This window comes from Cricetulus griseus, chromosome 2 (genome assembly GCF_003668045.3).
Source record: "Cricetulus griseus strain 17A/GY chromosome 2, alternate assembly CriGri-PICRH-1.0, whole genome shotgun sequence".
NCBI lineage: Eukaryota > Metazoa > Chordata > Mammalia > Rodentia > Cricetidae > Cricetulus > Cricetulus griseus.
The window spans coordinates 195437097-195447744 of record NC_048595.1 but is presented as its reverse complement, the minus strand read 5'-3'; the positions used below and the strand labels follow the sequence as shown (position 1 = coordinate 195447744).

Below are 10648 nucleotides of genomic sequence, written 5' to 3'. Positions count from 1 at the left end.
TACACAGCCCTCATCTGTCACTTTTTCTGTACTTCTCTCAGTCTTACCTCTGTTGCAAGATGCCTACACAACTTTATGTATTGTGTCCTCACACGGCATACCCAAAGCAGTGAGGAAGGGTGCAGGCTAGAACCCTCTCAGGTTTGTTCTCTTGTATCAGTGATGACATTCGGCCCCAGAAGCCTGTCCCCCTAAGATTTCTCTCACACCTCATCGTCCATACAGTTCATCATCACTCACCATTTTGGTGAGTCACCAGAGCAAAACTATCATGGGATGGCTGTTGGGTGAGCAGCTATCCATGTTTTGTATGTGAGCTGACCAGACTCACCTGCTTAGGACTTTGGTAAGAAACCAAGCAGCCATTGCTCCCAGCAGGTAAGCTGGCTCTGAGTCAGTAAGAGGCTATGAAAAGGCTAGGCCAGGTTAAAGCCAAGAATGGGCTTTATCAGCCTACCAGCACCTTGATATTTTCAATTTTCAATTTCAGTTCCAAGCCACATAGAATGTACCAAGTATAACCCCACATTGGTCAGTAATAGGAAATGTTAAAAACAGATCATAATTAACAAATATACAGGGATGTCTTAAGCCACCAAAGGCTGAAGTGTAACTATGCTTTAGAAGACAATGGGGGCAGGTGGAACTCACACCAGGTACCTGCTTTGTGCCTTTTGCCTGTGTCTTATTCTTATCACTGCACTAGGGCAGCTCTGTTTCTATGTCCCTATGTTATCACCCCTACACACACACACACACACACACACACACACACACACACACACACACACCCCTCCTGAATTTGCATTAAAGTTTTGACCTCCACTAGGAACCCAAGTGGTGGTTGGTTTGTTCCTTGATCTGAGTTTCAGATTCCCAGGGGAGAGAAACTGAGAGGTGAGGTGAGGTCAGGTGTCCAGTCCACCAAGTCCAGAGGCTTCAAGTGACAACAGATACACGTGGAGTAAGGAGAGCAAAGCTAGACACAAGGGTCTTTGGTGCCAGGCTGCAACCGTATCCCTAAGTGCTCTACCACAATCTCCTTAAAGTAGCAGTTCAGAGGGTTGGAGGAGAAGTTTCTTCCAGGGGACAGTTGGCAACATCTGGAGACACTGTGTTATTACAGTCTATCCATCTGGAGACATTGTGATTATTACAGTTTTATGTTAACTTGACATAACCTAGAGCCATCAGAGAGGAAGGAGTCTTTTTTTTTTTTAACATTTTACTTATTTTTTTTATGTATACAGCCTTCTGCCTGCATGCCAGCAGAGGGCACCAGATCTCATTCAAGGTGGTTGTGAGCCACCATATGGTTGCTGGGAATTGAACTTAGGACCTCTGGAAGAACAGTCAGTGCTCTTAACAGCTGAGCCATCTCTCCAGCCCTGAGAGGAGGGAGTCTTAATTGAGAAGACACCTCCATTACACCCTGCTGGAGGGCATTTTCTTAATTCATGATTGATGGGGGAGGGCCCAGCTCACTGTGGGTGGTGCCATCCCTGGGCAGGTGGTCCTGGGTTCTGTAAGAAAGCAGGCTGAGCAAGCCATGGGGAGCAAGCCAGTAAGCAGCAGTCCAGTCATGGCTTCTATATCAGCTCCTGCCTTCAGGTTCCTTCCCTGTTTGAGTTCCTGCCCTGACTTTCTTGGATGATGCATTATGATGTGGAAGCATAAACCAAATAAACCCTTTCCTCTCCAACTTGCTTTTGGTCATGGTGTTTCATCACAACAATAGAAACCCTGACTAAGACACTGTTGGTGGAGACCAGGGATGTCACGAACAATCTAGAAATCTCCTATGTTTCTGTGTGAGATAGAATTACCTAGCCTTGCTCTCTTCCTGTAAGCGACCTGAGGTAACCTGTGAAGATGGTTCGCTACTCTCTCGACCCAGAAAACCCTACAAAATCATGCAAGTCAAGAGGTTCATATCTCCGGGTTCACTTTACGAATGAATACCTGTGAAACTGCCCAGGCCATCAAGGGTATGCATATCTGAAAAGCCACCCAAATACCTGAAAGATGTCACTTTGTGCCATTCCAGCGGTACAATGGTGGAGTCGGCAGGTGTTCTCAGGCTAAACAGTGGGACTGGACATAGGGTCAGTGGTCAAAAAAAAAAAAAAAAAAAAACAGTGCTGAATTTTTGCTGCGCATGCTTAAAATGCAGAGAGTAATGCTGAGCTTAAGGGTCTGGATGTAGATTCTCTGGTCATCGAACACATCCAGGTGAACAAAGCACCTAAGATACGTTGACGAACTTACAGAGCTCACAGCTGGATTAACCCATAGGTGAGCTCCTCCTGCCGCATCGAGCTGATCCTCACGGAAAAGGAACAGATTGTTCCAAAGCCAGAAGAGGAGGTTGCAAAGAAGAAAAAGATATCCCTGAAGAAACAAAAATTCATGGCAAGGGAATAAATTCAGCATAAAAGAAATGCAGACAAAAGTAAACATCTCCTGGTCTTCTATATGAGCAGTTTTAGATTGCCTGTTAATCAGCCCTGTTGGGAGGGGGATGTTTAACACACTGGAAAGGTTTACTAAAGTGATAAAGCAGTGAAACAGACTGTTGGAAAACAACTAAGTCAGAGTTTTATTGAATGAGCATTTACTGGGAAACAGTTGTATAAAAGACTGGATATGTGATAAGTCTGCCTTTAAGTTAGGTGTGTTAATGCTCCTCTTAGACATGTTTAACATTTTAATTATTTGGGAGTGGAACCATATCATTGAACTGTTTTCTGTCATCAGTGACTTGGGATCAGCTGTTTCAGTGACCTTTCCTGGCCTCTGAGGGCAGCCCAAACAGGTGTGCCCACTTTTGAGACTGGAGAGAAGCGTCAGCAGTAAAGACTGCTTACTGTTCTTGCAGAGGACCTAGATGACCTCTTAACTCAAGCTCTAGGCCCTCTGATACCCTTGTCTTTCCTCTAGCCATACAGTATACACACATGGAAGACAAATCTAAAGTTTTATGAACTGACATTACAGGGAATGGGAGGTATCTGGTATTGGCCACCCAAGTAGCTAGGCTTGACTTAAATCTGTAGGAAATACAAACTTGAAAGTCATGCATTTGCTAACAAACTTGTCTGTCAGTACTGCACCAAGCTATTTTCTATGTACATTTTTCTCTTGTGCACTTTTCATTAAAAAATCCATAGTATGGAAAAAAATTTACCTAGCCCCAAATGTCAGCGATGCTGAGGTGACAATCCTCACAGCCCACTTTTTACCTGCAGTAGTGAGGATTGAACCTGGTGCCTTGTGTATGGTAGGCAAGTGCCCCGTGGCTGAGCTATGCCCCAGTCCTCTCTGTGTTTCCCCTTTTTGAGACAGGGACTCACTAAGTTGTCCAGTTTGGCCTTGAACTGGTTCTGTCACTCAAGCAGGCATTGGATTTTTGATCCTCCTGCATCAGCTCTCATGGAGCTGGGATTCTAGGCCTGAATTAGCAGGCCTGTCTCCTTATGTCCCTTTTGATTATACTTGCTGTTGTTTCAGTCAAATGTAACACCTCTGCCCACGGGGCACGACATGTGTCCAACACACAATAAGAATCAAGGGAGGTGCTAACAGAGGTTAGACAAAGGCAACGCCGTAGGGAGCACAGACATTCAATGTCTGATGACCGGGTTTAGTGTGAACTCAGTAAAAGTGCCCTGGCAATCCACAAAGACTTAGACCTTGAAGTTCTTGCCCTGAGGGGTCGGGAGTTCAAGATGTTAAAAAACAGAGAAGGTGGAATAAGTGGAGACAGATGCAGACAGAGGCTTGTTCTTGCTGGTACAGAAGCAGCCTAGCTGGTACCTGCTCCTCCCACACGCCATAAGGGAGAGCTGTAGATCCCTAACAGCTGTGGACTGTGAAGTAGGCATCCCCTCCCACTCCAGCGGGTTAGGCAGGCAGGTACAGGCACAAAGGCTTCAGGCTTTGGGGCTTCTTTTTGGCTTAGGCTGTATAACATCTGCCTTTGTTTCTTAAGGGCATATTGGCAGCTTGAAATCTTAAAAACAAACAAACAGAAACGCCTTTGTTACTGGTTCAGAGTGAAGAACCCTCCTGAATGAGGGAATGAAAAGAGTCTATATGGGTGAATATGTTCCTTAAATTCCTGATAAACTCAAGCTTGATCTTTTTTTATTTTATTTTATTAGTTCAAATTAGGAACAAGCTTGCTCCAGATGTCAATCCCTTCTCCCTCTCCCTCCCCTCCCCCCAACATCCCACCTGCCCCTAGCCATCCCCCCTCCACTCTCCAGGCAGGGTAAGGTCCTCAAAAGGGGCTCCCCAAAGTCTACCACATCATCCTGGGCCAGGTCTGGGCCCTTCCCCATGTGTCCAGGTCAAGAGAGCATCCCTTCACATGGGATGGGCTCTCAAAATCCCTTCTTTTTTTTTTTAAGACCTTACATATTTAATACAGTTACCCTTGTACAAATGGAAAAAATTAAGTTCAACATTTCTAGACCAATATGGCTGTTAATTTTTGTACAATGCCAACTCAACACAGTAAACTGGGATACTTTTTCCAAAGTTGACAGCACAGCTAAAATTTCCAAAAATTCAAATTATATATATATAAAATTTGAATATATATAATATATATATATATATTTATATTTATATAAAAAGACCAATAATGGCAGTATGTTATGCATCAATAGCAGCAACAGCTTTTCCAGGTTCTGCAGCCATTTGAACAAAATTGTAGAGACATCCAGCACTCTCCATTTAAAAAAAAAAGTAAAAAACAAAATCCCAGAAAAACAGCACAGTTCTGTTACTCAGCAGAAAAAAACAATGGAATCTTGAAATTTGCAGGAAAATGGATGGAACTCGAAGAAGCCATTCTGAGCGAGGTAACCCAATCACAAAAAGACAAACATGATATGTACTCACTCATATGTGGACCTGCTTTATGATACATAGAAGTGACTGTGCTTTATCAGAGCTGTTTTTAATGATGTTGCTCAGAATGGTTTCCTTCCAGATGATGATTGAGAAGCTAATTTAAAAAAAAAAAAAAAGGTGTCAAGCTTGATCTTTGACCAAGAGCAAAATTTAAGTTTAGAAAAGTATTGAAAGCAAGGCCAGAATTTAGACAACTTAAGGTCTTTTCTGCCCTCTACTGACTAGACTGAAGATTGCAGGTGGTTTGATAGGCTGGCTTTTCTGCCTTGCACTGTGTGAGGGGCTGAAAATGAGCATGAGGTCTCTCTTCCAGCAGAGCTTGTGTTTTAGATCAGGAGGCAGGCGGGAAATGTTTCAGGGGTCTTTAGAGTGCTTTGAAAGAAGGCTACTCATGATGGGTCTGCCGATAGTGGTGGAAGGTGAGCAGAAAGCTGTGTGTGCTGAGCAGGGCCCAAGAGCCTGCCAGGAGTTAGAGAAGTGCATGGATACTCCAGAGACAGAAAAGAACATAGTGGTCCCTGAGTCAGGACCTGAGCCAAGGGTAATGAGAAAGAAAGACTAGGGAGATGTGAACAGGGGTCCCAGCCATCATGGCAGGTCCATCACCCACAAAAGAGCATGGATTTTATTCTGGATAAATTCCTTTTATTCAGAAGCCGCTTTCAAATGATTGCTATATTTTATTTATTTATTTATTTATTTACTTATTTACTCATTTATTTATTTATTTATTTTGGTTTTTTTGAGACAGGGTTTCTCTGTGGCTTTGGAGGCTGTCCTGGAACTAGCTCTTATATATAGATCAGGCTGGTCTCGAACTCACAGAGATCCACCTGCCTCTGCCTCCTGAGTGCTGGGATTAAAGGTGTTCACCACCACTGCCTGGCTGGTTTTCAATTTTTAAAAAGACTTTGTGTGCTGTGTATGTGTGCATACACACATGGTACAGGTATTTATGTGGAGGCCAGAGGTTGACACTGGATTTCTTCCTCAGTGTCTCTCTCTATATTTTTGAGGCAGGGTCTCTCACTGAACCCGGAGAGCTCACATATTGGCTAGACTGGTTGGCCAGCGAGCCTCAGCAGTCTCCTCATCTCCTCAGTGCTGGGACTGCACCACACACTTGTTGCTTTCCACACATGCCACGGATCCAAATTCAAATCCTTGTGCCTGTACAGTGAGCACCTTACCAAGTGAGCCATCTAGCCAGCCTGATTTTGCTTCTAAAAAGACCACTGTGTATGTGCTCTAGGTGGGTAGCTGGATCAGTAATGTGCTTACCCTAAGAGCACGAGGACCTCCTGGGTTGGCTCCTCAGAACGTGTCTGTAAAAAGCATAGTGTTACACACTTGTAATCCCAGTGCTAGAAGATGACAACAGATGGATCTCTTACTGACCAGGCTGTCTAGCCTACTTAGCAAGGCCAATGAGACATCCTATCTCAAAAAAACAAGGTGGACAGGATGGTGCCCGAAGAATGGCAACTGAAGTTGTCCCCTGGAGTGAGCATGTACACACACATACACACAGACAGACACACAGACACACAAACAGACACACACACAGACACACAGACAGACACACACACAGACACACAGACACAGACACACACACACACACACACACACACACACACACACTAAAGGATATCCATGACAATTTCCCCCCAAATGTCAGAAAGTTACATTCAGTAAGTAAATATTGAGGTGACAACTGTCTCATGGGTAGATGATGGATGACTGGCAGTGGTGGGAGATGAGTGGGCAGTGCTGGGAGTAGGGTAGGCTGCAGTATGCAGTGGTACCTCTGAGGTCTTGGCTTCATGACCCACTGGTGGGTTGAATATGGAGGACAGAACTGGACACAGTTGCCGAGGCTGCAGAGGGTGGCGAGGCAGTTCTGGCACATTTGAGAAGCAGTGAAATCTGCAGACCCTGCTCCTGGCTACTTTGGGGCCGGTGGGCCATAGCCACTGGTGTGGCCACCTTGCACCGTCCTGATCAGCCTGGAAAAATCACCCCGGTATGGCTCAGCAAGGCAGTTCTCATAAAAATGGCCATGAAGCCTCTTGCTAACATGAAGGTGCCATAAACGTCAAGCAAGGAGAATTACAGCCCCACAGGCTCATAAAAGAGAAAGTGTGTCATGGCTTGAGGAAGCCACAGCGACTGCGAGGGCACCAAGCTGTCTTTCCAAGCTGTATTTTAGCTGCAGGGAGATATGACTGGAGGAAGCAGAGAGTGAGCTGAGGTCAAAGTGGCTTTGGAGTCTTCTGTGAAAGGGCCCAGTTATCAAACCTGACAGCAACACTTCCCTTCTGCTCAGGGCTGTTTCAAGGTGAAGTGAGACATATTTGGAACTTGTACTAACTCAGCCACGAGGAGGAGAAGAGGTAGTAACAAACTCTGCCTCAGGCAGCCTCAGATGCTGGGGAATAAGCAACATCCAGTGCCCTATCTTTTCCAATCCTTGACCCACCTGTCAGCTAATTAGTAGGAAGCCCAGGTGTTCTCCCTGCCGTGGTCGGCTCCCCTGCTAACCATCTGTCCAGTTGGCTTTTGATGCACCCCACATGTCTAAGAGCCCTGGCCTTTTTTTCTCCCCCTTCTTATTTCACTTTCTCTTTGCATGCAACTGCCGACTATAAATCAGTAGGATCTGATGGTAAGCATGGCATTGTGTTGGGGCCCTGGAACTAGAACAAGGGGGTGGGGAGGAAGAAATGTGATATGAAGATCCCTGCTCCAAAGGAACTAGCAGTCAGCTATGTGAGTAACTTCTAGAAGTACAAACACACACACACACACACACACACACACACACACACACACACACACACGCACGCACACACATGCGCGCACAGGAAAAGTAGAACAATTGCAAAGAATAGTGACTATTTTTAAAGTATACTTTATTATTTTAAAAAAAAAACTTGCAAGTAAACAAAAGCATCACACACCAGAATTAACCAGACACAAAGTCCATGCAACTTAATGAACTTGCATACAGTGAGAGTTGCCATAGCTCATATCTACACTGAAGGTGACCACATGCCAGGCATGGCCATCAGGGGTATTGTCTTTGTGGTCTTTACTGTAACCACAGGAGGCCAGCAAGAGCCACTACAATCCCCGAGAAGAAGCTGAAGCTTGGGAAAATGGTGCCTTCTTCAGGGTGTCCCAGCTGGTGAGTGCTGGAACTTGTTTTGAAGTTTGTACGTTGCTCAGTTAGATGCATCAGTTATGACAAATAATAGGATTTCTGATAGCATGGGGACGTTCTGCTGGGTGCTCAATGAGGACACAGCCCTTTGTTTCCCTCAACATCTCTTCAGTGCACACACCCACAATCCTGAACCCAATCCTCTGCACCCTAGTAATAAATAGATAATGAGTCAAAATTATATAAACTTTTCTGTATACTTTTTTAGAACATTTTAGATGTAAACACCAATAACCCTAGAAAATTTCAAGAAGTTCAATAAATAATAAACCTTAATATATGCAAGTACATTTACAGATCAATTTTCTATCCTAGGTTTTAAACTTTTTGCTATTAAAAATTATGGATTGAGCCAAGAAGTGGTAGCACACGCCTTTAATCCTAGCATTTGCGAAGCAGAGGCATGTGGATCTCTGTGAGTTTGAGGCCAGCCTGGTCTACAGAGCGAGTTCCAGGACAGCCAGGGCTGTTACACATGGTAACCCTGTCTCAGAAAAAAATAAAAACTATGGATTGAATTTATTTCTCTTTGCTTGTTTTGCTTTGTTTTTGTTTTTGCTTTGCTTTTGTTTTGTTTTGAGATAGTCTTGTTATGTAACTCAGGCTGGCCCCCTAACTCACAAGCCTCTTGTTGGTGCAGGCCTTTAATCCCCGCACTTGGGAGACAGAGGCAGGGGGATCTCTGAGAGTTTGAGGTCAGGATCATCTACAAAACAAGTTCCAGGATAGCCAGGGCTACACAGAGAACCCTGTTTGGAAAAACCATTTAAAGTCACTAATATGGCTACCCTGCCCCTCAGCTACTAGTTATCTTTGGCAAAGCAGTTCTTCATTCAGTTCTGCTTTGTGCTTGAGATCAAACCCAGGGCCTTGCCCACTCTAAATAGGCACTCTGCCATGGAGCTACAGTCCCAAATCCTCTCCTTTAAACTTTAGGGTATAAGTTTGATCATCCAAGAATTCTGTCTAGATCAGAATTGACCAATTCAAGTTGTCTCTGGCATGAAGTCCCTTTGAGGACTGTTATATACATCAGATGCTAAATTCCAGGGAAAATTTATTTAATCTGAACTCAGTGGTTTGCTTTTTTTTTTTTCTTTAGTCAATACCACACTTAAGTGCATGCAATCATAGTCATTTTAAGTTTTAATTTGTGTTAGTTAGCGCTGCCGGCAATATCCATTACGAATTGGGCTGCAGACTAGTAACATGAATATGATGAACAGTGGCTGCAGTGACCCTGTGGGAGACTCTCAAAAGCTTTAGAAAATGATTCCTCAGTCAACTCGCAAGCACAGGGCACCACAGTCACACCAAGCAACACTGAAGAAGCTCAGACCCCACCTCCTGCATCAGATCTCAAGGATGACCATCATGAGGTAGGGGTCAAAGGTCAAGAGCATGCAGACACAGGTGACAAGCCAGAAAGTTCAGAGGAAATGGCTTTAGGAAAGCATCCGGTGGACAAAGCAGAACACCAGAGCAGTCCTGTGTCTCAGGACACAGAGCAGGGGCATTACTCTCCCTCGGAACGTCTGGGTGGAGAGGACCTACATCTGGATCCTAACTGCTCTCAAAGCAGCAAGGGAGGAAGAGCAGATGCACACCTGGGGAGAACTGTGCCTCTAGTTCTTATCTATCTCTTCGATAAGCTGTGAGACAATTGAGGGCCTTCCGTGCCACAGAGAGGGCTAGAAAAACAGATTCAGATGCTGTCATGGTGAGAGAGAGAGAGAGAGAGAGAGAGAGAGAGAGAGAGAGAGAGAGAGAGAGAAATGCTGTCCCGTGTGATGGCTGGTGTTAATTGTCAACTCGACCAAATCTAAATTCACCTGGGAGATGGACCTTTGGGCGTGCCTGTGGAGGATCATCCTGATTGCATTAATTGATATGGGAAGAGACATCTTGACTGTGGATGGGAATGTTCCCTGGGCAAGGGATCCTGGGACAATGGATGATGCAGACTGAGCTGAGCTCTGGTATTCATTGATGGCTCTCTGCTTCTCTTTCTTATTCTGAAACTTCATTTAGTTTGTGGGTGCTTTTGTGCCAGGGTGTACATGTGAAACTCAGAGGACAACATTTAGGAGTTAATTCTCCCCATCTCTTTTTTTGAGGCAGGGTCTCCCTTGTTTCTGGTAGGGTGCTGCATAGTCTAGACTAGCTGGCCTAGTGAGTTTCCAGTCAATTTTCCTACTTCTATTTCCCGTCTCACTGAAGGAGATGAAGATTAAGATACTATCACAGCCAGGTTTTTTGTTTGTTTGTTTGTTTGTTTGTTTTGTTTGGCAAGACAGGGTTTCTCTGTGCAGCCCTTGCTGTCCTGGAACTTGCTTTGTAGACCATGCTGGCCTGGAACTCTCTGAGATCCGCCTGCCTCTGCCCTCGAGTGCTGGGATTAAAATCATGCATCATCACTGCCTTGCACATCCAGGTTTTTATGTGGGTTCCAGGGGATGAGCTTAGCTCACTAAATACATTTACCTGCTGAGCCATCTTTCCTGC

The 10648-nt window shown here is 44.8% G+C and overlaps 1 pseudogene; it reads left to right on the top strand.

Annotated features, from left to right (window-relative positions):
* Positions 1-1843: 1843 nt before the first annotated feature.
* Positions 1844-2424, top strand: LOC118238232 (annotated as a pseudogene).
* The last annotated feature ends 8224 nt before the right edge of the window (positions 2425-10648 follow it).